The sequence below is a fragment of the Dromiciops gliroides genome, chromosome 4 (genome assembly GCF_019393635.1).
Source record: "Dromiciops gliroides isolate mDroGli1 chromosome 4, mDroGli1.pri, whole genome shotgun sequence".
Lineage (NCBI taxonomy): Eukaryota > Metazoa > Chordata > Mammalia > Microbiotheria > Microbiotheriidae > Dromiciops > Dromiciops gliroides.
This window is the reverse complement of record NC_057864.1, coordinates 112,148,071-112,175,407: the sequence shown is the minus strand read 5'-3', so window position 1 is coordinate 112,175,407 and position 27,337 is coordinate 112,148,071. Positions and strand designations below refer to the sequence as shown.

The 27,337-nt window shown below is 41.8% G+C and overlaps 1 pseudogene; it reads right to left on the bottom strand.

Annotated features, from left to right (window-relative positions):
- Positions 1–8,053: 8,053 nt before the first annotated feature.
- Positions 8,054–27,036, bottom strand: LOC122754676 (annotated as a pseudogene).
- Between the last annotated feature and the right edge of the window lie 301 nt (positions 27,037–27,337).

Below are 27,337 nucleotides of genomic sequence, written 5' to 3'. Positions count from 1 at the left end.
ATGAAATGAGAGGCAATGTGACCTGACTGAAGTTGAGTCTAAGGTCTGCTACTTCCTCGGTATGCAGAGAAGACAAGCCATTTCCAATTTCCCCTTCTGTAAGTCAGAGATGATGATATGTATGTAGTAGTGACAGTGCTATAGGTCTGGAGGTGTTAGGTGAAAGGTGTTGGGCTAAGAAGTACTAGTTCTTCCCTCTCGGCTGGCCCCCACCCTCATAGGAACAGCGCTATTTGTTCCTACCTCTTCTTTCTGGGCTGTAACTTTCTCTTTAGTCCATGTTTTCAAGCCTGACCCTTGGAGGCTTGCTTCCATTTTTTAAGCCTGCATAAGATGAACTAAGAAAAAGGAGACATATTACTTGATATGCTACTTTGCAAACCAGATGCACCCTGCATCAAATGAGCATTTTGCTCATTCTGTGTCTAGGTTCAAATAACTCCCTTCCTTTCTCCCTAGGATCTCCCCTCTTCTCACATTTTCTGACATCATTGCCTCCTACTCTTCCCCCTTTCCTTAGAAAAAGGAGGGATGGAACTTTCCATCATAATCCAACAGTTCTCCAAAGGCTCAAATAAATAGGCATTAGTTAATCCCAGTTGCACTTGTAACTATATCATTTACAGAGTTGTGTGGAAATTGTTTTTCCTTTTCTTTTTTTTTTCTGGTGAGGCAATTGGGGTTAAGTGACTTGCCCAGGGTCACACAGCTAGTAAGTGTTAAGTGTCTGAGGTCGGATTTGAACTCAGGTACTCCTGACTTCAGGGCCGGTGCTCTATCCACTAGCTGCCCCGGAAATTGTTTTTCAAACCCTAAAGTTCTGTTACAAAATGAAGGGTCATTATTGCTATTAGAATGGTCCACTTCCAGAATTTCCATAGAGATCTCAAAAGTGAGCTTGAGATCCATCTAATCAGAGGTCATTTCTAAACAATACATTCCCTCATCTCTCTCCTTGTTGAAATTCTTCTCTTTCAAGGACCAATGTAGATGCCACTAACTCTAAGATATCTTCCTTGATCATTGTAGCTGAAAATTATCTCTAAAATTTTTTATAATACTTTGTCCAGGTCTCTCTTTAGCCCTTATACACACTCTTCAGTTTGGCATTTTAAGTGCCAGCCTACCTGTCTGAGTTTATTTTGTAACACCCCTCTCAGGGCTTTCTTGCCCAATTCACAGTACCACTGATAAGTTGGGTCCTCAAGGTGGTAACAGCTATCACTTTCAGAATTTTAGAGGTAACCCTATGGGAAGGAATCCTCCTAACATTAGCCCAAGAGTCCACACTGTTGTGCTTCTTAACAATTAGTCAGTAGAGGGGCAGCTAGGTGGCACAGTGGAGAGAGCACCGGCCCTGGATTCAGGAGGACCTGAGTTCAAATCCGACCTCAGACACTTAACACTTACTAGCTGTGTGACCCTAGGAAAGTCACTTAACCCCAATTGCCTCACGAGAAAACAAAAACAAACAAATTTTTAAAAATTAGTCAGTAGACTTAGTTCTTTAGCAAAAGGAATAATAGCAGGCACAGTAGAGACACAGCATTTCCCACAACAGCAGAGGCACACTTTCCTACACATATACTCAAAAGTCTAAGAGATGGAGAAGAATAGGCACAAATATAATCCTATGATACAGAAATCTAGAAAAATTCCAGACCTCTACAGTGCCAGACCAGCAGAATATCAAAAGGCACTATTAACTTTGAGATGATGTGGACATATTAATTTTAAAAGTTTTACCAATATGGCAACAGCTAGGTGATGCAGTAGATAAAGCACCGGCCCTGGATTCAGGAGGACCTGAGTTCAAATCTGGCCTCAGCCACTTGACACTAGCTGTGTGACCCTGGGCAAGTCACTTAACCCTCATTGCCCCCCCCCAAAAAAAAGTTTTACCAATAACTTTGAGATGATTTGGATACATTTATGAACTAACCCCAAGGGGGCACAGATAGGAGTTTATTTCCCTCAAAAAACTTTAAAAAACAGACCTCAAACCCTTGCTCCCCAATCCCCCCAGTGTTCTTCCATCTCCGTCAGGTCCATGCTGCCAAGTCTTCCCAACTCTAACCTGTGGTTATACAAATGATATTCTCTGCCTCTCCCCTTTCCCATCTTCTTCCCCATCCCGCCTTGCCTTCCTCCACCATTCCATCCCTTGTTCTCACTCTCTCTGCCTCTGTAGTCCTTTCACTGCTTGCCTTTGCCTTTATGTGCTTTTTGCCATGCCCCCCCCCCAGCCTCTGTTTAATTAATACCCCATTTCCTGCTATCGGTCATGGTTTTTCCAAGTGATACCCAAAAAAACAGGCATGCCTGCCCTCATTTCATAATTTTATAATGACATAAGTTATCAATTCAGGAATACATGTGGCCAAGGCAACTAAAAACTCTGGAACCACAGGGCCAAAATATACTCTCTCTCAATGCTCTTTATGACATTTACAAGTCATATTGTTGTCTAACTGGGCTGGCTCTTCTCCTGATGGTATGTCTCCAAGGAAGCAGCAAGCAGTTTAACAAGGCCTGATCTTCCTGGATGTGCTGAGCTGCCTTAAACAGGTCACTTGGTGATAAGGTGCTGCCGCTGTCCTGGGGCAGACAGCCAATGGCAAGAGCTGCCCAACAGTGCTGGGCAGGCTGTGCTACCATTAGACAATAGACACTGGCTAGGCTGGGCAGGCCACTTCAGGTTGCTAAAGGGAGGAAAAGACTCTGGGAAGAAGTCGGGGGGACAGGAGTTGGGAGTTTCCATCATAGCCCTATCCCTCGATGGCTAAACTAGAGACTCTGGAGAATTTTCTTGTGACTGAGATCTAGGATTCTCTCTCCTCATTGAACTGAGTTACCTAGTTTCTAATGGAAAAGTGCCTTCAATCTGTATTCTCTTGTATATATTCTCATATGTAAGCATTCTCTGATTGCTGTTTTTCTATCCACTTGGATAAATGGGTTTCCTTGCTATTTTGCTGTGTAGTCATTGTGGAACCCCTGCAAACAGAAATATCCTATTTAGAGAAATGTTTGGGAACATATAAAGCTGGAAATTATGGGGAAAGAGAATTGAAACTGAAATGATGAAGCAGACAGACTAAAAGGAGACATTCCTGGCTTTGAAATCACTATCTGGCCATCTGGTCAATTTGTCCTGAACAGAGATTCACATAATGGAGGTATTCACCTGTGCTTGCCCTGGGGATAATGGGATTAGGCCATACCAGCCATGGCTTATAAAGGACAGATTTAAGCTTTGTTCTGCACAGAATTATTAGGTAACAGGGACAAAGAAGGATCATAGGATTTAGAGTTAGAGTGGATTTTGGAAATCATCAAATCCAACTCCCTTATTATATGAATGGAGAAATTGATGCCCAGAATAGCTAAGTAACTTGCCCAAGGAATAGTAAGTAGCAGGGCCTCAATTTGGATCCAAGTCTTCTGATTCCAAATCCAGGGTACTTCCCTTAATGCTTAGAAGTGCTAGTCACTACTTGGAGATGATCAAACATGTTGATTTTTCAAGGCCAACCTTCAGTCTACTTATTTTAAGCAAAAGGAATGATAACAGAGCTAAGGAATGGTAGCGATACAGTAGAATTCAGAAGAAGTGTTAACTTTGACCCTGTTTTTGGCTTTAGTTTATCCCTAAAAGAAAAAGGGAGATAAATAACACATTATCTATTTTGAAATGTAGATTGACCCTCTTTTTAGGAGTGGGCTGGGGTATATCTAGTATATATAGAATGAATGTTGCTGTGTGAGAGAATATCTGAAATACAGTTAATGGATGGGAGGGAGTTAAGTAGAGAGCTGTTTCCCCTGACAATACTACCTACTTCTAATAGCTAACATTTATATGGAGCTTTTAAATTTGAGAAACTCTTTACATATAATATCTCAGATGGCTGACAAAAATAATGGAAGGGAGAGAAGAGGCTGATGGAGCTGGGGTACCCTGTTGGGACATAGAAGCTAAAGAGCTCCAAGTCATTGGGCATTACAGAGAGACTTACATGGCACCTGAGCTAACGCAATAATTCAATTATTTTAAAAATTATAGAGTGTTAGTATATAACTGATATCAGATTGCTAGCTGTCTTGGGGAAAGAAGGGAGGGAGGAAGAAAAATTTGGAACTGAAAATCTTATAAAAATAAATGTTGAGGAGCAGCTAGGTGGCGCAGTGGATAGAGCACCGGCCCTGAAGTCAGGAGTACCTGAGTTCAAATCCGGCCTCAGACACTTAAAACTTACTAGCTGTGTGACCCTGGGCAAGTCACTTAACCCCAATTGCCTCACTAAAACAAAAAAAAACCCACCAACAACAAAAAAAATAAATGTTGAAAACTATCTTTACATGTAACCTGAAAAAAAAAAATGAAATACTATTAAGATTGAAAAAAATATATATATATATATATATACACACAGAGTACTAAAAGAAAGAAAGAAAGAAATGATGAGCCAGCGAGTTTCAGAAAAACCTGGAAAGACTTAGGTGGACTAATGTTGAGTGAAATGAGCAGAACCAGGAGAACATTGTACACAATAGCAGCAACATTGTGTGATGATCAGCTGTGATAGACTTGGCTCTTCTCAGCAAAACAATGATCCAAGACAATTCCAAAGGACTCATGATGAAAAATGCTCTCTGCATCCAGAAACAGAACTGTGGAATCTGAAAGCAGATTGAACCATACTATTTTTGCTTTTTTGTGTTGTTGTTTTTTTCTTTTTTTAGGTTTTCCCTTTTGCTTTGATTCTTCTTTCACAACATGACAAATGCAGAAATATGTTTAATATGATTGTACTTATATAACCTATATCAGATTGCTTGCCATCTTGGGGAGGGTGAAGGGAAGAAAGGGAGGGAGAAAATTTTGGAACTCAAAACCTTATAAAAATGAATGTTGAAAAGGGTGAAAATTATCTTTACATGTAACTAGAAAAAATGTTTTAAAAGGAAAAAATTATAGAATGTTAGAGCAAAAAGGGACCTTCAAGATAATACTTTTAACAATAACACTTCTCTCCCATTCCTTCGTGGTGGCCCCTATTCTTTTTGTGTGTGTGTGAGGCAATTGGGGTTAAGTGACTTGCCCAGGGTCACACAGCTAGTAAGTATTAAGTGTCTGAAGTCAGATTTGAACTCAGGTCCTTCTGAATCCAGGGCTAGTGGTCTATCCACTGCGCCACCTAGCTGCCCCTGGTGGCCCCTATTCTTTTTTTTCTTTTTAAGTGAGGCAATTGGGGGGTTAAGTGACTTGCCCAGGGTTACACAGCTAGTGTTAAGTGTCTGAGGCCGGATTTGAACTGAGGTACTTCTGAATCCAGGGCCGGTGCTTTATCCACTGCACCACCTAGCTGCCCTGAAAAGTATCATCTTAAAGGTCTCTTCTGGCTCTTAACATTCTATAATTTTAGGACTTCCCAGAATTAGACCACTTAAGATAAGATCTAATATTGCAATGTATATTATAAGAGTACTAAGTTCAGGGCAGCTAGGTGGCGCAGTGGATAAAGCACTGGCCCTGGATTCAGGAGGACCTGAGTTCAAATCCAGCCTCAGACACTTAACACTTACTAGCTATGTGACCCTGGACAAATCACTTAACCCCAATTGCCCTGCAAAAAAAAAAAAAAAGCACTAAGTTCATTGGTAAAGAGAGGCAGGGGAGTTTGATGGGTGAACAGGATGGGGAAAGTGAAATCTATCATTTCTCTTTTGATCAGTCAGAAAAGGAATTACTAAATGAATGGATTTCTGACTCATTCATTTTTGACTAGTTCAAAGAGAGGCAGTTGTCTACTATATGCCAGATACATGACAAGCACTGGGAATATAAATACAAAAAGAAAATCATCTCTGTCCTCTGGGAGCTCACATTTAATAGGGAGAGTCAATACCTCTGATGGAGTAGCCAGGGAAGGATGTTTTGGTCAGGGAAGTCACAGGAATGGAACAATAGGGCAATCAATTGTTAAAGCTTCCTGAAGGAAGGAAGATTTTAGAAGCTGAGGGAATGAAAGGCAGGGGAAGATTTGGTGGACGATGGAGGCTAGAAGAGGCTGAAAAGCAGCATTCTAAAAGTCGCAGGGAGGCAGGTTTAAGTTCTATATAAGAAAGAATTCTAACATTTGAAGTTCTTTAAAAATTAGAATGAGCAGTCTTCAAAAAGTTTTGAGCTCAGGGGGCAGCTAGGTGGTGCGGTGGATAACACACTGGCCTTGGATTCAGAAGGACTTGAATTCAAATCCTGCCTCAGACACTTGACACTAGCTGGAGAAGTCATTTAACCCTCATTGCCCTGAAAAAAATAAATTAAGAAAAGACAAAAAATTATGACCTCCATGTCACTAGAGATGTTCTTGGAATCATAGATTTGGCGTCAGAAGGAACCTAAGTGGCCATCTAGTCCAAAGCTTCTTTTTTTTTATTTTATTTATTTTATTTTTTTTGTGGTGAGGCAGTTAAGGTTAAGTTACTTGCCCAGGGTCACACAGCTAGTAAGTGTTAAGTGTCTGAGGCCGGATTTGAACTCAGGTACTCCTGACTCCAGGGCCGGTGCTCTATCCACTGCACCATCTAGCTGCCCCTCCTTTTTTTTTTTTAAATTTTTATTTAGTCCAAAGCTTCTTAAACTGTGAGTCTGTGTCTTCTATAATATTAAGGGGAAGTAAGAGAGGGGAGGGTTTCGGGAGAAAGATAACAAGTCCAGTTTTGGATATGCTGAGTTTAAGATGTCTACTGGCCATCCAGATTGAGATGTCTTCTTAAATGGTGGGTAACTGAATGTGTGTGTGTGGGGGGGGAGGTGTCACAAAAACTTTGGCAGTAAATGTTTGATTTGTATATTTTATATACTTATATATCCAGGGTCACATAAAACTTTCTCAGGCAAAAGGGGATTGTGAGTGGAAAAAGTTTAAGAAGCCCTGAATTGTAGGCAATCAGCTCCCCTCATTTTACAGATGAGAAGCCTGAGATGCTGTGATTATTTTTTTTTATCAAAGTATTGTTATGATGAATGTATGGTCCACCTGGATTTGATGGAGCTGCCTTATTATCCAAAAAGATTTTATGAAACCCTGGATTAATGAGATCAAAATGCCCTCCAACTGAACTCCAGGTTGAACCCAGACAACGTACTAGTGGGTATCAGGAAAACCCCAGAGTCATTTGGGTGCTACATATCGATTGTCTCTCCAAAATGTCTGGGAAGGCAAATAAGTCCCTATCTACTGATCTCCTTCCTTAGAATAAGTAGACTGTATGGCTTTCTAAGGAACACCTTCATCTGTGGGAGCCATCTTTGTAAAAACATCTGAGCATCTTTGTCCTTGATAATTCCTTTTTTTGATATAATCTTACCTTAGTGTCTACTTTTAAGTTGAATTGTTAAACTGATATGCATTTCATACATTCTTGTTATAGTATTTGCTCATGAATTGATTTTTATCATGCTAATGAAACTGACAACCCCCTGTACCAATAAGATCTGTAACCAGTGAGCAGAAACTTTATATACCTTCAGAAAGAGGTAGTCTTTGAATTTCTTCTGGCATGATCATGCCTGCTTGTTTTGGGGAAAAATAAACTGGTGCTATGGTTTTCCTGTCTGTCTCTGATGTTTTTTTCCGTAGGAGGACAGGTACAAAAACCAAATTTTGAACAGTATCAAACTCACTCCTGCTGGTGCCTAACACTCCTGTGTATGGTTAGAACCAGATTAATATGTAATCTGGAAATAGTTGACAAATAAAAATACGAAAGAACAGATAATGTTAATATACAGGTTTCTAAGTCAGCATGCATCCTACAGGGATCCATACATACAATTCAGTGATTTTTCCTGTCTTCTTGAGGAAGCTTACTGGTTAGGCCAAAGAAGGGGAGGGGTTTTGGCAACCTGGGCCTCAAGTTCAAAAGGATCCTCAAAATGAACAGATAATTAACTGTCATAATTTGGTTACTTGACAAGCACATCTGAAAGGTTTAATTATGCTTAATATCAGTTGTGATGTAATGCAAAAGCTAAATTTCCCCTTCAATAGCGCATCTGCAACAGGAAAAGGTCTTTATCAAAGTTTTCAAAAATCCAAATACCTTCTCACTTTAGAAAGGATGGGGCTTGTTTTGTTTTCACATATATTATTTTTTTTTAATGGTTCAGGAGTTCAAAAGCTGGAAATCATCTATGGCCTCTTTGGACTTCTGAAAATGTCTGTTTAGTGAGTGTAAAAGCCCCAGGGCATCAAGGCCGGCTGAGGCTTCTCTAGCTCAACTCACCCCCATTCATCCTTAGCTATTGCTTAATGCTAGCTCAAGGGTGTAGCCAGGTTATCTGAATGTTTAGGCAGTTGATGGGGACATTGGAGGGCCCTTGGAAGAAGAGGAGAAGGTCACTTTCTCTCAAATGTGACTGGGCCAGTAAATGCCCTCTAAAGCCTCCTCTAGCTCTAACATTCTAGGCTTTTGTCACTTGGCAAAAAGGCAAATGGCAGAATTATTCCCACTAGAAAATTTATAGCAAAATGCAAGTTGTTTGGCTTTATTGATCATAATGATAAAAACTTCTGTGGAAAAAGAAAATCTTTGCACCAGCATTTGTTCCTTTCTTAGTGGTGATCAGATCAATATCACTAGTGCCTGGGACCCCAGTAGGGATTTTTTTTTAGGGAAATCCAGGTCTTAAAAGTGCTGAAGGGGGAGGGCGGCTGGGTGGCGCAGTGGATAAAGCACCGGCCCTGGATTCAGGAGTTCCTGAATTCAAATCCGGCCTCAGACACTTGATACTTACTAGCTGTGTGACCCTGGGCAAGTCACTTAACCCCATTGCCCTGTAAAAAAAAAATTAAAAAAAAAAGTGCTGAAGGGGGCAGCTAGGTGGCGCAGTGGATAAAGCACTGGCCCTGGAGTCAGGAGGACCTGAGTTCAAATTCGGCCTCAGACACTTAACACTTACTAACTGTGTGGCCCTGGGCAAGTCACTTAAGCCCAATTGCTCAGCAAAAACAAACAAACAAACAAAAGTGCTGAAGGCTGGAAGATAAAATGAAAATCAGCTAAATCATTTCCATTATGATTGGCTCTTGAACATCAAACAGAAAATTTTCTATTTGATCCTGGAAGTAATAGGGAGCCATTGGAATTTACTGAGTATGGTGGTGATATGGTCAGACCTGTGCTTTAAGAGAATCACTTTGGCAGCTGAATGGTGGCTGGATTAAGTGGGGAGACTGGAGACAGACAGACCCGCCAGCAGGCTATTGCAATAATCTCAGTGTGAGGTGATGACAGTGTCAGAGAAGAGAAGGGGCTGTATTGAAGAGATGCAGCAAAGGTGAAATCAACTGGTCATGGTAACAGACTGGATATGGGGGATGAGAGATAGTGAGGAATAGAGGATAACACCTAGGTTGTGAGCCTGGGTAACTGGATGTAACTGGTGGTATCCTCTACAGTAATAAAGGGAGGTCAGAGATGGGAGGGGTCAGGGAGGAAGATAATAAGTCTAGTTTTGGATATGTTGAGTTTAAGATGTTTACTGACCATCCAGCTTGAGATGTCTGAAACACACTTGGTGATGTGAGATTGGAGGTTGACAGAGAGGTTCAGGAAGGAGATGTAGATTTTAGAATCATCAACACAGAGATGATAATAAATCTATGGGAGCTGATCCAAGTGTAGTATAGAGGGAGAAGAGAAGAGGGTCCAAGACTGAACCCTGTGAGACACCTTCACTTAAAGGGTGTGACCTGGATGAGGATCCAGCAAAAGATACTGAGGAGGAGTGGTCAGATAGATAGGAAGAGAACCAGGAGAAAGTGTTGTCCCAGAAACCTAGAGAGAAGAGAGAATCAAAAGGAGGAGAGAGTTAGCAACAGCATCAGAGGCTGCAGAGAGGTCAAGGAGAATAAGGATTGAAAAAAGGTCATTAGATCTAGCAACTAAGAAATCATTGGTAACTTTGGAGAGGGCAATTTCTGTAGAATGATGAGGTCAGAAGCCACATCATAAAGATGTCACCTGTGAGAGACAGAGAGAGAAAGAAGAGAGTTCTGTACAGAAACTTGCAAAGAAAAGGAGCAGTGTTAGGCAGGTTTCAGCATTTGGGAAAGACTCACAGGAAAACACCTGGAAAGAGAAAAGACAGAGAGGTAGGATGGAAGAAAGGAGTCTAAAGAGAGAAGAGCACATTACATTTGTACAGTGATATATTACATTCGCATACTGCTCTATGGTTTACAAAAGTTTATGAGAATAAAGCAGGGGGCAGACCTCCATTAGGTAGCTAAGACTTCTTCCTCTTTTGATAGCTATGAAGATCTCATGCAGTCTTCCTAGGAGCCCCATAAAAGGGGAAGGGCAAGGATTCTCCCCAATTTAAAGAGGACACTAATTCCCTGAGATGTAAAAGGATTTGCTTGAAGTCACACCGCTAGTAAGTGGCCAAGGTAGATTAGAACCTGGGTCTACTGTTATTCACAGTTAGACAGTATTTGTCAATTGTAAAGTGCTTAACATGGTGCTTGGCACATAATAGGTGCTTAATAAATGCTTGTTCCCTCCCCCCAACTAATTGCCTTTGCCCTTAGTGCCAGGGATCGCACTGACCCCTATACAGAGTCCTATCGTGGGTACTGTTGGGAAGGAGATGGGGCAAGAGGAGATATGCCCCTGTCCTCAGGAACAAGAACTGAAATGCTCTTCTCTGAAACAGAACCAGGATGGAAGAGAAAGCTTAAAGCACAAGGCATTAGGGAGTAATGAGAAGAATTCTGGCATCGGATCTCACCTTTGCAATGTTAGCTTGGGCGAGTCGTTTAACTTGACTGAGGCTCCATTTCCTTATCTGAAAATGGGGGTAATAATACTCACATCAGCTACTTCACAGTTGTTGTGAGGAAAAAAAATGCTTTATAAATCTGAGCTACTCGGTAAATGTAAGTCCTTTTTTCATTATACAATGGGGGCAAGAAAAAGGGAGGTGCAGAGCTTGGGCCTTCAAAGGCAGCATGGTATAGAAAATAGAGTATGAGACTTGGAACTAGGGTTCAAATCCTCCTTCATTTGTTTACTACCTGTGTAATCCTGTGCTCTCTCTTGGCCTCAGATTCCTCACCTATAAAATGAGAATTTTGGGGGCAGCTAGGTGGCACAGTAGATAGAGCACCAGCCCTGGAGTCAGGAGGACCTGAGTTCAAATCCAACCTCAGACACTTAACACTTACTAGCTGTGTGACCCTGGGCAAAGTCACTTAACCCCCATTGCCTCACCAAAAAAGAGAGAGAGAGAGAGAGAATTTCAGACTATATGGTCTCTATACCAATGTTTGTCTCTTCTGAATCCAAATTTGTTTTCCTGGGACTTCTGGAGGAGCTGGTGAGGGGAACTGGGCCTGAACTCTGTGTGTATGTGTGTGTGGGGGGAGAAACAGAGAGCTGGGTGACCCCATTCAGACTCTCACAAGAGTTGAGGTGGGCGAGAGGGAGCAGGTCCAGAATGTGGACTGGAATGTGCCAGCATCCTCAGACCATGGCACAATATAAGTCTTTGACCTCTGGGACTAAGCAAATCCCATCCAATCAGAAGATCAGAGGTTTTACTGCCAGAAGTACTATTTTAATAACAGTCAATGCAATAGCAGCAGCAATAATAAACAACAACAACATCTCACATAGATGTAAAGTATCAGGCTCTGGGGCAGCTAGGTGGCGCAGTGGATAGAGCACTGGCCCTGGAGTCAGGAGGACCTGAGTTCAAATCCGGCCTCAGACACTTAACACTTACTAGCTGTGTGACCCTGGGCAAGTCACTTAACCACAATTGCCTCACCCAAAAAAAAAAAAGTATCAGGCTCTGGAAAGCACTTCACAAATATTTACAGACATGGAAAGAGGAAGTGATCCTGGCTCAGGATCCCACAGGAAGTAAGACACAAAGTTGGGATTGGAGCTTCAGCCTTTGTACCACAATTCCTTGTGTGAAAATAGATACCTTGATTTGCCTGAACCCCTCTAATTATCCAGGTAGCCAGAAGAATTGTATGAGGACTAGGCTGTATTGGCTTGACATACCAACAATCCTTTGCCGTAACTAAGAATAAGCCTAGCTGGATGTGCAGAAAATCAGCAACTCTGAAGCCAATTAAACTCACTCCAGCTTTGAAGCAGACCCTGAGCCATTTGGTGGTTTATGGGCCCTTGAGAAAAATCCTTATCTGCAGAGACTCCCTGTTTTACAACCCCTTATCTTATTGTTTGTGTTCAAACCTTGAACTGTCAGGCTGATTTGTGCATCAAAGGGCATATATCTGACACCTGTAATTCCTTACTCCCCCTCTTGCATCTCCCCTTCCTTGGGAATGGGGACTATCTCCCACCTTTCTCCCTAATTTCTCTGCTTCCCTTTGTTTGAAAAGTATAAATATCTCACTCTTTCCAATTGGGCCTTGAACATGTCAGAACAAACATTGTTCTGGCTTGCAAGCTGCTTCTTCTCAGGCAAATAAATACATTCATAATCTGTGTGAACTGTGATCGAACTCTGGTTCATTCCAGGTCCCCCTTTTTGGGCCCTTTAACCGTTCACAGGGGATTTTCTTTAACACTTAGAATCACAGTAGTTGAAAATTGAGAGAGATCTCAAAGACCCCCTAGACTAACCATACCTGAACAATAATACCTTTTGCAGCATACCTGACAAATGAGTTATTCAGCCCTTGCTTGAAGATTACTAAGTAAAAATAAACTTACTACCTCCCAAGACCTCCCATTTCACTTTTGTAAAACTCCAATCATCAGGCAGTTTTCCCTTACACCCAACATCTGCCTTTATGCAATTTCTACCCATCATTCTTAGTTCTGCCTACTGCAGCAAGCAGAAAAAATACAATCTTTCATCCATATGACAATGTTTAAATATTTAAGGATGGTTTTGTTCCCCCTTGAGTCTTCTATTGTCCAGGCTAGACACCTACATTTCCTTCAACCAGTCTTCATGTGTCAAACTCTCAAGGCCCTTCATTATCCATGTTACTTCCTTATATACACATACCAGCTTCTTACAACATGGTGCCCAGAGCCAAGATGGTGGAGGAAAGGCAGTGAGCTCCGGAACTCATGATATGATTGCTCCAAAAAACATCCAAATAACGCCATAGGAAAATGCCCGGAGCAGCAAAACTCACAGAAGAATGTGCTGAAATCATCTTCTAACCAAGAACAGCTTGGAAGGTCATAAGGAGGGAGCTGCTTTACTGATACAGGAGTCAAGCCCAACCCCACAGTCACCCTGACACAGATCCACTCCCAGGAAGGTCTCACCAGAGAAGCAGACCCCCAGAGCCTCTGAATCAGCTGAAGCACCAGTGTCATCTGGAACTAAGCTCACAGTCTGGTGAGTGGGCTGAGCCCTGGACAGGGGAGAGACTACAGGGGTCTATGCTGGTGCTAAGGCAGAACTTGGATTTTACACCCCTGCTTAGAACCAGGAGGTAGGCTCGAGTAGCAGGGGCCCAGGTGGGGGAGGGGCACAGGCTCGTCGGAACTAACAACCACAACACACAAACCTGGTTGATTAGCAAGTTGGTCTGGGGTCATCTAAGGACCAGGGAACAGGCCAGGCGAGTGAAGAACCTGATTCTCCTTAAATCATACCACCTGGGACTTCTTAAGCTTGGGATACTACAGCCTGGAAACAGTGCCCCACTTTAAGGAGCTAAAAGTCAAGTAAAAGAAAGGCAAGATGAGCCAACAGAGAAAGGTGAAGACCATAGAAAGTTTCTTCAGTAACAAGGAAGACCAAGGGGCACCCTCAGAGGAAGATGTCAACATCAGGGCCCCTATATCTAAAACTTCCAAGAAAAAGATGAATCAGTGTCAGGCCATAGAGGTGCTCAAAAAGGACTTTAAAGATAAAGTTAGAGAGGTAGAGGAAAAAATGGAAAGAGAAATGAGGGTGATGCAGGAAAGACATGAGAAAAAAGTCAACAGCTTGAAAAGTCAAATTGGCCAAATGGAAAAGGAGGTACAAAAGCTCTCTGATGAAAATAATTGCCTAAGAATTAGGATTGAACAAATGGAAGCCAGTGACTTTATGAGAAACCAAGACACAATAAAGCAAATCCAAATGAATAAAAAAATAGAGGGCAATGTGAATATCTTCTGGGAAAAACTGCTGACATGGAAAATAGGTCCAGGAGAGATAATTTGAAAATTATTGTCCTACCTGAAAACCATGATCAAGGAAAGAGCTTAGACACCATCTTCCAAGATATTCTCAGGGAAAATTGCCCTGAAATTCTAGAAGAAGAAGCTAAAATAGAAATGGAAAGAATCTACCGATCACCTCCAGAAAGAGATCCCAAAAGGAAAACTCCTAGGAATATTATAGCCAAATTCCAGAGCTCTCAGGTCAAGGAGAAAATATTGCAAGCTGCCAAAAAGAAAGAATTCAAGTACTGTGGAGCCCCAGTCAGGATAGCACAAGATCTAGCAGCTTCTACATTAAAGAACTGGAGGGCATGGAATATGATATTCCAAAGGGCAAAGGAAATGGGATTACAACCAACAATCACCTACCCAGCAAAACTCAGCATAATCTTTCAGTGGAAAAAATGGGACTTTAATGAAAAAGAAGACTTTCAGATATTTGTGATGAAAAGACCTGAACTGAATGGCAAATTTGACTTTCAAATACAAGACCCTAGAGAACCTTAAAAAATTGGAGCTGGGGGACATACCTGGGGTCATACAGTGGGCAACTGTCTTGTGTCTGAGGCCAGGTTTTGGCTGGGATCCCCCTGTGTCCAGGGGTGAGGCTTTGTCCACTGTGTCATTTAGCTAGGTGATGACATCTTTATGGTTAAATTGAGGGGTGAAGGGAATTCACTGGGGGAGGGGGAAGGGCAGAGGTGAAATCCTACATGAAAGAAACCGGAAAAGGCTTATGGAGTAGGGGAAGAGATGGGAGAGGAGCAGGGCAGTAAATGAATTTTACACTCATCAGAAAAGGCTCAAAGACCTTAATCTCATTAGAATTGGCTCAAGGAGGGAATAATATACACACTCAATTGGGTGGAGGAATTTCTCTAACCCTTCAGGAAAATAGGTGGGGAAGGGGATAAAGAGAGAGGGGCAAAAGAAGGAAGGGCAGAGTGGGGGAGGGGACAGACAGAAGCAAATCCCTTTCAAAGATTGATAAGATGAAAGAAGATGGATAATAGAATAAATATCATGGGGAAGGGAATAGGATGGAAGGGAAACAGTTAACAATAGTAATCATGAAAAAGAGAAAAAGGGGAAAAATTGTACAAAAAATATTTATAGCAACTCTTGGTGGAGGCTAAGAATTGAGAATCAAGGGAATGTCCATCAATTGAGGAATGATGGAAAAAGCTGTGCTATATGATTGTAGTGGAATGGTCTTGTGCTACAGGAAATGACAAACAGGATGATCCCTGAAAAACCTGGAAAGACTAATGAACATCGATGTATAGTGAAGTGAGCAGAGCTGGGAGGACATTGTGCATAGTGACAGCAGTATTGTTCAATGAGCAATTGTGAATGACTTAACTACTCTCAGCAGTGCAATGATCCAAGACAATCCCAAGGAACTAATGAGGAAGCTTACTATGCACCCCTATAGAAAGAACTGATAAAAAAACACTTGTAGATTGTACATATACAACCTGGTTGGGATCTTATGGAGGGGGGAGGAAAGGGAGGGAGGGAGGGAGAAAATTTTGGAACTCTAAATCTTATGAAAATGAATGTTGAAAACTACCCTTACATGTAACTGGAAAATAACATAAATGTTTGTTGCTAAAAAAAAAAAAAACACAAAACAACAAAAAAACAAAACAATAACAACATGGTGCCCAGAATTTAACATCATGCTTCAGGTATGGTCTGATCAGGGCCGAATACAATGGGACTCTGACCTGCCTTGTTTTGTATGCCATGCCTCTTTTAATGAAACCAAAGATTGGATTAGGGTTTTTTGCATGCCATATCACACTGTTGACTCATGTTGGTTATGCCCTTTGGTAAAATCCTCAGAGGGATTTCAGAAGAATTTTGTCATACTTCTCCAATTATATATTTATCAAATAACTTTTTTCGAGTCTAAGCATAAGACTTTATATTTATCCATACTGGATTTCATCTTCTTAGGGTCAACCTATTGTCTTGGCTTTTCAAGATATTTTCTAGATCCTGACCATCATCTAACATGTTAGCTATTGCCCTTAGCTTTGTGTCTTCTGAAAATGTTATATCTCTGTCATCTATGGCATTATCCATGACATTAATGAAAATGCTAAATAAACTTTTACCCCTGTCCCAAAGCCCATTAGACTCTCTCCCTATTGGTGGAAATGATTATCCTGTTCAGTGTGAAGGGTGGGGCAGGATTGGTGAGGTACCAGAGAGCTCCAGCATTAGCCGATCTTTTTCAGGACTTTCCAAGTGAGAATCCCTTTTAGACTTCTTTAGGGCCAGTCATCATCTGGTTCATCCTGGCTTTTAGCTTCTGAAGAGGAGATAGGAGAGACAAACCCCACTTCAGGTTGCTGAAGAAAAAGACTCTGAAGGAAAAGACATAAGAGGAACATGGAGTCCCCATCATGCTATTATTCCCAGCTTGCTGCACTGGAGATTTTGGGGAGTCTCTGTGCAACTCTCCCCCTGTGCCATCCTGGAGACTTTGGTGGCTGTGGTGACTGTGAAGTGTGTGGAGCATCTCATCCACAAGCACATGGTGCATCCAATAAGTGGGGTCCTTCTAACAGACAAGAACATTACCCTGCTACAGAGGGGCAGCACTGGCTTTGCAGATTCTGGGGTATAACTGGAGGTAACGAAGTCTCACCCTGTAATGGAGGCCTGAAGGGGCCCAGTGTGTGATGGGGAGGGGAGGGACTGATTCTGGACAGAGCAAATGGATAATAATTATATCATATAATATATAGTATAGTATGGTATGGTATGGTATGGTATAGTATAGTATATTATAACATATAATATTATACAATATAATACAATACAATATAATAATAATTTTTTTCCCTGTGGGGAATACGTCTTCTGAATTTTGTTTTGCTATGACTTGGATAAATGGGCTTCTTTGTTATTATGTGTATTGGTTATGGAACTGGTATTTAATAGGAAAGGGGTCAAGCTTTGGATATAGAGCTTGGGCTTCTCCTTCCCCCAGAAATGACAAAGGGATCAGAAATTAGATGGAACCCAGTAATATCCTCTAGACTAACAGTATTTAAGGGGGCAGATAGATAGACCTCTAGCCCAGTTACCTGCCTCTCTGAGGAGAGCAGAGTGGTAGCTTCCAGTATAATCTCCTGCTTCAACTCCTGATAATAATGAGTTTCCCTTGGAGAAGTGGGGGTGGAGAAGAGGCAAGAGATGGGTTTTTTGCTGTCTCCTTTCAAGCCACACAACAGTCCTTGTCATACATGGGCTCCCTTCTATACATGAAGCTTATTCTTTGCCACACACATATCTCTGGGAATATTGAACTAGAGGCAGACTTCCAAGTTGACATGGAACCATTAATATAACCCACAAGACCAACCATCAACAAACAAGCATTTATTGAGCCAGGAATTAGACATATTAAGGGGAAAAAAGTAAACAGTCCTTTAAGGATCTTTCATTCTATACAGGTAGACAACATGAATAACACATACACATGTAATCCAGGTTCCAGGACTCACCTAACTGGTAGAGAGAATGATGACCCAAGCACTGCATGCCTGTTTGAGGGGCAAAGTTGGTGTAAGAGCTTTGGAAAGGAGAAACGTTAGTGCTGCTTCAAGAGAGACACATGTAGTTTGAAACTCTATTCAAGGAGAGATATGCATGTGTGTATGTGTGTGTGTGTGTGTGTGCATGCACACATGGCGAGAGTGTGTTTGTATGGAGGGGGGAGGGAGACAGAGAGAGGGGGAGAGAATTGGAGGGGGAGGGAGATCGAGAGAAAGAATGGGAGAGAGGGAAAGAAGGAGGGAGGGGAGGGGGAGAGAGACAGAGACAGAGACAGAGACAGAGACAGAGAGAAGTTGACATGTAGAGGACGTGGGGCCTCAACAGGTTCCTGATTTCCAGCTTGCCTCCCCAGAGACTTTCTGAGAATTTCTTGTTGAGTGAGATTGGTTGAACTGAGATACCTTATCTCCAGTGGGAGAGCTCATTCATGTTGTCCATTTTCTGGTATATTCTTATCTACATAACTGTTCTGACTCCTGTTTGTTCTCTGCTTGGGTCACTAGGCTTACTTACTAGTCACTTTTTTTTTAATAGTCTTCTGTTTAATTAGAATTTGATGTGAAGGAGTGAGCTGTACAGGTGAAAGCTTGGGATTATGCCTCTTCCCCTTTAAGGGTTATCAACCAGGAAAACTAACAGCTTTGCTGCTTTTAAACCTAAAAACATTCATGTCCCTAGACTAGCAATATTTAGGGAGTTAAATAGGTATAACTCTAGTCAGGTACCCCATCTCAGAGGAGAACAGAGCAGTCAGCCCTGCGACCTCTTGCTCCTTTCCAGGCTGGACTCAAAATTTCTCTTGAAGAATTGTGGGCAAGATTCCAGAGATCTAGATCAGTGATTCCCTACAAGCCCCCTTTTTGTTTTTTTGTTTTGTTTTTGTTTTTGTTTTGTTTTGTTTTGTTTTGTTTTGTTTTAGTGAGGCAATTGGGGTTAAGTGACTTGCCCAGGGTCACTCAGCTAGTAAGTGTTAAATGTCTGAGGCTGGATTTGAACTCAGGTCCTCCTGACTCCAGGGCCGGTGCTCTATCCACTGCGCCACCTAGCTGCCCCCAAGCCCCCTTTTTGGAAAACCTAAGTGAATATACACATCTTACATGGGCAACACACATAAAATATGTACACCATATATTCAAAATATATAGAAGGTAAATAAGTGGGATTGGTGGTCAGGGGAGTGGGGCAGGGAGGGAAGGAGGGAGTACCTAGCTGTGTGTTCCTATCAGAAGTAAAGTCTGAACTAAGCCTTCAAGGAAACTAGGCATTAGAAGATATTGAGTTGAGGAGAGAGTTTGACCACTTTTAATTCTACTTGATTGCATTATATTCTTTTTTAAAATTGTTATTCTTTTTTTTAATTTTTAGCGAGGCAATTGGGGTTAAGTGACTTGCCCAGGGCCACACAGCTAGTAAGTGTCAAGTGTCTGAGGCTGGATTTGAACTCAGGTCCTCCTGACTCCAGGGCCGGTGCTCTATCCACTGCCCCCAAGCCCCCTTTTTGGAAAACCTAAGTGAATATACACATCTTACATGGGCAACACACATAAAATATGTACACCATATATTCAAAATATATAGAAGGTAAATAAGTGGGATTGGTGGTCAGGGGAGTGGGGCAGGGAGGGAAGGAGGGAGTACCTAGCTGTGTGTTCCTATCAGAAGTAAAGTCTGAACTAAGCCTTCAAGGAAACTAGGCATTAGAAGATATTGAGTTGAGGAGAGAGTTTGACCACTTTTAATTCTACTTGATTGCATTATATTCTTTTTTAAAATTGTTATTCTTTTTTTTAATTTTTAGCGAGGCAATTGGGGTTAAGTGACTTGCCCAGGGCCACACAGCTAGTAAGTGTCAAGTGTCTGAGGCCGAATTTGAACTCAGGTCCTCCTGACTCCAGGGCCGGTGCTCTATCCACTGCGCCACCCAGCTGCCCCAATTGCATTATATTCTAGCCCAGGTTTCTCTATCTTGTTCAGTGCGCTTTTTAACCTCTGTTAAGTTGCAATAGTTCAGACAAGAGGTGTGTGTCTAAGGAAGTGGATTTTTTTAAAGTAAGAATCTGAGAAAAGGAAGAAAGTTGAGCTCATGACTCCATCCTTTTCTGACAGTATTTATCCAAACCCTGAAAAATGTAAAAGACGGGGTAGGAGATACCTGGGTGTTACCCACCAAAGACTTCTGTCCTTAGGAATTAGGCTTGAAGTTTCCTATTCAGTAACTGTTATCTCCCACCCCACTCTATACCTGTCCACACACTACTCAGATGCCCTGTCCCTTGTCCTATTCGACATCTGGAGTGTTTGATCCAAATGCTGATTCCTAATCTCTTATCCCTTATAAAGAAAAGATTATGGTTACTGTTTGTTTGCCTGAAGAAAGTCTTGATCAGGAGGTATTTTCTGAATCCTCACTGAAGCAAGGAGTTTGGAACTCAGGGACTTGAGGCTCTGGCCAGAAAAAGAAGCAAAACTGGGGAACTGAGGAGGCTGGGAATTAGGTAAAAGGAGGGAGGCAAAGCTGTTTAATAGATCCTATATTGTTGTTGTTTGGTTTTCAGTCATGTCAACTCTTTGTGGCCCCATTTGGTGTTTTCTTGGCGAAAGATATTGTAATGCTTTGCCATTTCCTTCTCCAGCTCATTTTACAGATGAGGAAACTGACACAAATGGGATTAAGTGACTTGCTTAGGATCACACAACTAGTAAGTTTCAGAGGCTGGATTTGAACTCAGGTCTTTCTAACTCCAGGACCATTGCTCTATTCACTGAGCCATCCAGCTGCCCAATAGAGTCTATGGCCTATGGGAAATCACAGGTCCAGATTTAAAAAAACACACTGGTTTACAAAATGTTTCCCTACATCAAGGAAATCACAGATCTGGATGATCTGTTTATAAAGGACATTATGTCCATTATCTTGAACTTCATATCAACTCTGTTTCACAGAAAGTCTTGGGAACAAGGTTGGAAGCTGGAATGGAGGGAGGTTAGTACTCAGGTATCTCCTGCCCATGTCAAGATGTTTCAAGGTGATCCTTTCAGGCCAGAGATGGAAAGATTTGTCGTCATCGTTGTTGTTTGCCTTTCGTTGTTGAAGAGTCATGAAGTGTTATCTTGCCTTGCTGGTGAATTGGATTTCAGTGAGGGAGAGTTGCACAAAGTCATCAGCCTCACACTCTTTCAGAGTCATCAAAGTCCAGTGGCAAGACAAAAGTCAGGACGACTGGTGATGGACTGGGATACGGCGGATGCCCTTGGCATCTTTGATGTCTGACCAAGCTCTGAGTGCTCCACAGCACTTAGCACTTTAGCTACTTTCATGACTATTGGAACAAATTGTTCTCATCTGCCCATTTGGCTGGGGGGAAGTCTTCCCATGGGGTAGACCTAGCCCCTCTGCTAGAAGGGCCTGTCAAGCCCTTTTCAGGGCTGCTCATCCACCTTTGATGTCCATCTATCACCCAACTCTCACCTGTGGCTCCAAGAAGCTGGAGCATGTAAGGCCCCAATAAAACTATCTCAGCAGAAGGGCTAAACTAGGTTGAGGGTAACTGTCAGACCTCAAACCCATCAGTGAATTAGGGGATATTTACCCCAAGCATGGACAGATTTAGTAAGTTTAGGAGCCACCCAGAATATGCCAGGTTCATGCACTTGTTATTACCTATAATTCAGGTCATATTTTTGAATTTTCACTTTCTTTTTTTGCGGGGCAATGAGGGTTAAGTGACTTGCCCAGGGTCATACAGCTAGTAAGTGTCAAGTGTCTGAGGCCAGATTTGAACTCAGGTGCTTCTGAATTCAGGGCTGGTGTTTTGTCCACTGTGCTACCTAGCTGCCTCCCACTTATTTTCTTAGAAATATTTTATTCTGTGATTTCACCAGTATAGGTAATCCCTCCTCCAAGACAGATTGCAATCCCTCCATTACTTCTCCTGCTGTGTAATTCTCATCCATATCTTTCCATATATCTAATACAGGTCTTCTTTTCTTTACTATCTCAGGATTAACTGGGTAGTACTATTGTCTCTCCTTGCTACAAGAAATCATATCAATACTTAACTTTATACGTTAAGTGGTATAGCATCTGGATTTTTGAAGGAGAAGTTGAATGAGTTGAAAAATCTCTAGGACCAGATGGATTCACAAGTGAATTTCTACCAAACTTTTAAAGGACAATTAATCTCAATGCTATATAAATTATTTGAAAAAATAAGAGCTTCAAAAAAGCTTGGAAAGACATGTATGAAATGATGTATTGAGAAGTGAGCAGAACCAAGAGAATACTCTACACAGAGACAGCAATATTGTTTGATGAAGAACTGTGAATGACAATGACTGTTATCGGCAATGCAATGATCCAAGTCAATCCCAAAGGAATATTGATGAAACATACTATCCACCTCCAGGGAAAGAACTGATATTGATGGAACAGATTGGGGCATGATATTCTTTCATTAAGTGACAAATATGGTGATGTTTTCCATGATCATACATGTATAACCCATATTGGATTCTTTACTGCTTTGGGGAGGAGTGGAGGGGAGGGGGCAAGGGAAGGATAGAGATTGGAATAGAAAAATATAAATTAAAATGTTTAATCTGGAAAGGTGGGGGAGGGGTGTGCTGGGAAGGGTACAAGGGGTAGATATGTATTCATATACACACACACATATATATGTTGTGCATTTATGAGTTATTTAGGTATTATTTATATAGTAATTATATTTAAACAAATTTGTCATATAAATTATATAAATTTATATGTATTTGTTATTTATAAAACTGTTATTTAAGGAATTAAAATGCTAAGTTTTATATATATATATATATATATATATATATATATATATATATATATATATATATATATATATATGTATTAGAATATATCTAGGGGGCAGCTAGGTGGCACAATGGATAAAGCACCAGCCTTGGATTCAGGAGTACCTGAGTTCAAATTCTGCCTCAGACACTTGACACTTACTAGCTGTGTGACCCTGGGCAAGTCACTTAACCCCCATTGCCCTGCCAAAAAAAAAAAAGAATATATCTAGGTATATCTAAATATAATGTAGAAAATTTATACTATATATGTCATATATGTGTCTTTGTGTATGTTATATCTATGTTTGATATATGTATAAAATATAATTATATATCACAAAGAAAATAAAAACATTTTTTAAAAAAGAAATCTTCCTCCTCTTCTACCCATACTGAATGATAATACTACTACCAGTAATAATAGCTAGCATTTGTGTAGCACTTTAAGTTTTGCAAAGCATCTCATTTCATTAGATTCTCAAAGCAACCCTGGGAGATTGGTACATAATTATGTTCATTTTATAGATGAGGAAACTGAGGCAGGCAGCGGTTAAGTGACTTGCTCAGGGTCAAGCAGCTGGTAAGTGTTTGAGTCTAGATGGGATCTCAGGTCTCCTTGACTCCAGGTCCAGCGCTCTATCTAGTTCATCATCTAGCTTCCTTTGAAGCTATTGAGCACAGGACAGTGTAGGTAATACTGTAGTTTATCCAAAGAGCAAAGAAGTCAGAAGGGAGAGATACAGAGAAATAGTGGGAAATATAGCATAGTATAGTGAAAAGAGTGTCGGATTTGGAATTGGAGCACCTGGGTTCACAGAAGTCCTCTGTGACCATCTGCTTCAATCCATCTATGAAATGAATCCTGGCAGGGCAGCTAGGTGGCGCAGAGGATAGAGCAATGGCCCTGGAGTCAGGAGGACCTGAGTTCAAATCTGGCCTCAGATACTTAACACCTACTAGCTGTGTGACCTTGGGCAAGTCACTTAACCTCAACTGCCTCACTAAAAAAAAAAAAAGGTAGAAGAAATGAATCCTGGCTCTGTTATTTACAGTCTGTGTGGCCTTGGACAAGTCTCTTAAACTCTCTGGGACTCAATTCCCTCGTCTCTAAAATGAGCAGAAGAAACTAGTTCATCTATAAGGTTCCTTCTAGCTCTGATCCTCCAATTCCATAGGAACCAATAGGAACGGCTCGGAGGAAATAAATGATCATCTTGGAACATGATTCTCTTTGTTGAGCTCCACAATGGTGACCAATGGAGACAAAAGAGGCTTTAATCAGATGAAATTAAGCCGCTGTAGGATCTGCTGATGGGTCAGGGGTTCCTTATTCCTTACAGACACATGTACACACAAATATGAAAACTCCTTTAGAATCACAGGACTTGGTCGTTGGAAGGGACCTCAGTGAACACCGAGTCCACTGAAAAGAAATCCCTGCCTGCCATTACATGCCTCACAAGTGGTCATCTGACATCTGCTTGATGACCTCCTCCTCCTTCTCCTCAGAGCCCACAATCTCTCTAAGTTGCCAATTCTACTTTCAGACAGTTCTAATTGTTGGGAAATTTTCTCTAACGTGGAGCCGAAATTTGTTTCTTTGCCCATTGTTCCACGTCTGGGGCCAAACATAACACGTCTAATCCCTCTTCTATGCGACAGTCCTTCAATTACTTAAAGAAAGTCATTATGCCCTGCCAGTCACCCCCATTCTGTTCCTCTCCAGGCTAAATCTAATTCCTTTAACAAAGGAAATCTCTGAAGCCCTCATATTTGTATTATTGTTTAACCTCCCAGAATTTCACCCACGTGAATGTAAAGGGACCATCAGAGGCCCAAAAAAGTTGTCCCATGCAAGGTCACCCGTGGAGTCGCTGGCAAAGCCGAGAGTTCTGGGTCTCCTACATGCTTGGTCTCTGATCCATATTCTGAAATATGAATCTGACTTCTGTTCCTGGGGTGATTAAGTAACCTGGTGGGGTGAGGGGTGGGGAAGATTAGCTCACCTTGTCCAGTGCCATGTGATCTCCTTGTAAAGGGAAGAGAAGACATGTAAATTATTCAGGAAACCTCAGATGTTTTCAACAAAGAGTGACACTGATACACTCAGTAGGTAACTGGAGAGCAGTTGGAGTATTTCTTGATCCTTGAGCTGGGATTAAGAAAACAATCAGTTCCCAGACCTGTAGGCTTTACTGGGCCAGGGGACATAGATTCATAGGGCTTATTAGAGACCTTTCGAGATCATCTAGTCTGGCACCCTTCAGAAAATTGAGGCCTTGAAAAGGAAGGTGTCTTGCTCAAGGTCACAAGCCTGTTTAACGGTGTCACCTAGACTAGGAGTTAAATCTTCTGATCCCTAGCCCAGTGTTCTTTCCACTATCCTCATACTGAAAAGGACCACCTGAAACCAGCTAATTTAGCCATCAGGGCCAGTCTTTGAGGAACCTGGACATTTGAGGCTTATGTGGAGAGTGGCAGATTTTGAAGATACTCAAGAGATTGGATCTGCCAAAAGAGGTCTGAACATTTGGGCAAGAAAGGGGTGGGCATATCAGCCAATTTAATAAAAATGCACTGAATGTTCACTACTTAGAAGGGATGAGGACAGAGGAAACACGGCCCCCACCTTAATCAGTCCGCCATCTGATGAGAGAAACACACAAACTAATAGCTTCGATTCTAGTGGAGAAACAAGCTGTCTGGTGCTGTCGCTGAGCTCATACACAGACATGGAAAAACACTAAGTATACATAAAACAGACATAAATGCAAACAGTTGGTGGCAGCAGAATAGAAGGCAGCTGCAGTGGATAGAGTGTTCTGGGCTTAGAGTCAGGAAGACTGGAATTCAAATTTAGCCTCAAACACTTAGTAGTTGTGTGATCCTAAGTAAGTCATTTAACATTCTGTTTGCCTCAGTTTCCTCAACTGTAAAATGGGGGTAACAATAGCACCTACCTCCTAAGGTTGTTGTGAATGTCAAATGAGATAATATTTGTAAAAAAGCACTTAGTACAGTGCCTGGAACATAGGAGAAGCTATATGAATTTTCCCTTTCCTTCCCTTTCAAGGTAATGGAGGATTGGATGTGAGTTCACTTGGAACAATTTATACAGACAGCTCTTGGCTGGATTTGCCCACAGCCTGCATCATCACAACTTACTTCCCCAATTCATATGTGTCTTTGGAGAAGTTCAACCCACAATCCTATGCTGAGGCAGACATGCATGAATGCCTACAGATGCCGCAATGATGACACAAAAGGAGGAGATCCAGACCTAATGCCTCAGGTATTACAGATGAGCCACACCACTGCCTCCAGTTCGCTTTTAGCTCAACTCTCTCAGCTAAGAAGCAGGCCTCATATTTTGCTGGAAAAAATTGAGGCCCATTTCCTAAGAGCTTCCTCTTCTCTCTTCCTCCTCAACTCACATCTCCCAAATGCTCTCTGCCTCTATATGCTTCCTGTCTCACACGATGAGTAGCCCTTCTCACCAATGCAAACTCTTCTATACTCACAAGTGATCCCTTTCCATACCATTTCCTCTGGTAGATTACCTCCTCTGTCATCCCTACTCTCTCCCTTATCTTCAGTCTCCCCTGTCTAGTGGCTGCTTCCCTCCTATCCACAAACACTCCTATGTCTCCCCGTCCTCAAAAAAACCCTCCCTTGATCCATCACTCCCCACTATCCCATATCTCTCCTCCCTTTTGTGGCTAACCCCCTTGAGAAGACAGTCTATAGTTGGGGCTTCCGTTTCCTTTCCTCTCATTCTCTTCACTTCCTGCAATTCCTTCCAACCTCATCATTCAAACTAAAGCTGTTTTCTCCAAGTTACCAGTGATCTCTTTTTTTTGTTTGTTTAAAGGTATTTATCAAGTTTATTTTAATTCATACATTTCATAGAAAAACAGTAGAGGGGGCAGCTAGGTGGCGCAGTGGATAAAGCACCGGCCCTGGATTCAGGAGTACCTGAGTTCAAATCCAGCCTCAGACACTTGACACTTACCAGCTGTGTGACCCTGGGCAAGTCACTTAACCCCCATTGCCCTGCAAAAAACCAAACCAAACAAAAACAAACCAAACCAAACAAAAACAAACAAACAAACAGTAGAAGACATCCATGGTGTATGAAAAGAAAATTTAGATCCATACAAATTATTTTATTTACAGGCAAAGGGACACGGTAGCAGCTGCAACTCTTAATCTGGGGGGCTTTACAGACACAGCCCTAGGCACACTTGGCACATCCTGCTGGGCAGCAGGAGCAGCAGCTTTTCTTGGAGGAGGTGCACTGGCACGATCTGCATTTGCAGGAGCCTGAACAGGTGCAAGAGCCACCATTCTCGCAGTTACATTTGGGGTCCATGGTTGGCAGGTAAATATCAGACACACAGTTGTCACAGGAGAAGGATGTTGTCACCAGTGATCTCTTAATTGACAAATCTAATGGTCTTTTTTCAATAGAGACCCTTCTTGATTTCATTGTACCTTTGGCACTGGTGATCACCCTCTTTTCCTCGATACCCTCTTCTCTCTTCACTTTTAATGACACTACTCTTTTGATTCTCTTCTGTCCATCTGATTGCTCCTTCTGTTTCCTTTGCTGGATCTTCATCTAAGTCATGTCTGCTAATTGAGGGGGACCCCCAAACTCTCTTGTCTTCTCCTTCTATACTACTTTACTTGGTGATCTCATCAGCTCCTGTACATT